This window comes from Rattus norvegicus, chromosome 1 (assembly GCF_021556685.1).
Source record: "Rattus norvegicus strain SHRSP/BbbUtx chromosome 1, alternate assembly SHRSP_T2T, whole genome shotgun sequence".
Classification (NCBI taxonomy): Eukaryota; Metazoa; Chordata; class Mammalia; order Rodentia; family Muridae; genus Rattus; species Rattus norvegicus.
In genome coordinates this window covers 66,978,633-66,981,142 of record NC_141534.1, presented here as the reverse complement: position 1 = coordinate 66,981,142, position 2,510 = coordinate 66,978,633, and the positions used below count along the sequence as shown (strand labels likewise).

The 2,510-nt window shown below is 51.0% G+C and overlaps 1 pseudogene; it reads left to right on the top strand.

The window, feature by feature from the left end:
* Positions 1–209: 209 nt before the first annotated feature.
* On the top strand, positions 210–1,453 carry Rpsa-ps16 (ribosomal protein SA, pseudogene 16; annotated as a pseudogene).
* The last annotated feature ends 1,057 nt before the right edge of the window (positions 1,454–2,510 follow it).

The window sequence follows — 2,510 nt, the reverse complement described above, 5'->3', positions numbered from 1 at the left end:
GAAAAAAGATAGGAAAACATGAGAATGAGCAAACATAGAATTATCATTCAATGAATTTCATACATTTCCCCAAGTTTATGGTAGATGTGCAAACCTGAAGGCACAAGAAGATCTAATGGAAATAAGACGTGCTTTCTGCACTACCCGGGGGTGGGTCCATACTGCATTGTTCTTGGTTCTCATCATAACTTAAAAGGGAAACTTACACAATGTCCGAAGCCCTTGACGTCCTGCAGATGAAGGCAGAGGATGTCCTCAAATTCCTTGCTGCAGGAGCCCACTTAGGTGGCACCAACCTTGACTGTTAGATGGAGCAGTGCATCTACAAAAGGAAAAGTGACATTATCTACATCATAATCCGAAGAGGACCTGGGAGAAGCCGCTGCTCGCAGCTTGTGCTGTTGTTGCCATTGAGAACCCTGCTGACGTCAGCGTCATCTCCTCCAGGAACACTGGCTGGTGTGCGAGTGAGCGACCTGTGCTAAAGTTTGCTCCTGCCACAGCAGCCACTCCAATTGCTGGCTGCTTCACACCTGGGACCTTCACTAACCAGATCCAAGCAGCCTTCAGGGAGTCAGGGCTTCTAGTGGTGATTAATCCCCGGACTGACCACCAGGCCCTCCCAGAGGCCTCTTAAGTCAGCCTGTCTGCCATTGCTCTGTGTTAACACAGAGTCTCCCCGGCGCTATGTGGACCCATGCAACAACAAGGGAGCTCACTCAGTGTGTCTGATGTGGTGGATGCTGGCTTGGGAAGTACTCTGCATGAGCACCCATGCGAGGTTAGGCCTGATTTCTACTTCCACAGAGACCCAGAGGAAATTGAGAAGGAGGAGCAGGCTGCTGCCGAGAAGGCTGTGACCAAGGAGGAATTCCAGGGTGAACAGGCCACACCAGCACCTGAGAAAGGAATGAAGAAGGAGGAAGAAGCAGAAGCAGAAAGAAGAGGAAGAAGAGGAGGAGGAAGAGGAGGAAGAGGAGGAGGAGGCAGATGAGGAGGAGGAGAGGAGGAGGAGGCAGAGGAGGAGGAGGCAGAGGAGGAGGACAAGGAAGAGGAGGAAGAGGAGGAGGAGGAGGAAGAGGAGGAGGAGGAGGAAGAGAAGGAGGAAGAGGAGGAGGAGGAAGAGGAGGAGGACAAGGAAGAGGAGGAAGAGGAGGAGGAAGAGGAGGAAGAGAAGGAGGAAGAGGAGGAGGAGGAAGAGGAGGACAAGGAAGAGGAGGAAGAGGAGGAGGAAGAGGAGGAGGAGGAAGAGGAGGAAGAGGAGGAGGAAGAGGAAGAGGAAGAGGAGGAGGAACACCACCACCACCACAACAACGAACTCCCCAGAGGCCCGTCCGAGCATCAGCCACCAGAGAGTGACTCAGCGTTGGGTACAAACACTGAAGATGTGGACAGCATTGTTTTCCTTCTCTCCTGCCTGTCCTTCCTCTCTGTCCTCAGACATCCAGGATAACAGGGTGGCAGCCAGCACTTACATTGTTATACACACTTCCTGGCCTTTCCTGAATAGCATTTCCAGCACTTTATTTGTAGAGTTCTTATTTTCCCACTTTTAAGTTCAGGGCAATTTCTTGTGAATCCTAGCATGGTTCTGGGATCAGCTAAAAGTCCTTTTGGTCATCGGTTGAAGCACAGTGGGGAGGGTACCCTTTGTCTTCCTGATCTTTGGGGATCAATTCTACCTGCTGTGCCTCCCCTCAGTTCTTGTTTTATAGAGGAGGTGCATAGAGGCTCTGCCTCCTCCATTATATCCCAATCCCAGCACCATAAGGGTCCCACCCAGGACAGGGAAATCAAGGCCAGCAGAGACATAGGAACCTCATCTGGCATGTGAAGAAATCAAGGCCACGAAGATGCAATGACCCTGGAAGCCAGTCTTTCTGGTGTTAACCCACAAGCAGCCACTATGGCCTTCCTGACATGAGGACAGGGTAGCCTTTATGCTATGGATCCCTCCTCTCTGGGTTTCCACGCCCAGGGCATGTGAACAAACAGGCAAAGACCAGAAGGGGTGAGAGGAGTCTGAACGCTGGGCGGCCCCTCTAGGGCGGCAGAGGCTCTGGAGAGGCCAGTATTTTCTGTTCTAAATATGGACTAAGGGAGACAGTTATTTTTAGGAAGTAAATGGTAATGATTAGACTTTTAAGATTTAAGTATTCATTTAGTCATAAAAGCTGAAGTCACATGATACAAAAAAAAATAGTCTTTTCCTCCCGGTGATGACAGGGTCCTTTCAAGAGCAGTGATTGTCCTTATGAATGCGATCAGACCTCCACCCCAGGGTCCCAGAAAGAAAGGGCAGCAGCTGACGTCACCGTCCTGCTTGAAGGAGGCTACTGCTCTGTGACTAAGGGCATGCTGCCACTCCCAAGGTTCTCCTCCTCAGTGACCCTGTGTCTCCCCAGCTCCTCCTGACATTGCTCTCCCTGTGATGAAAACATGAAGGAGCTGTGCACTGTATTTGCAGGAGCAGACTCGAAGCATCAGGGGATGCTGTGTGTTGTTAGGCC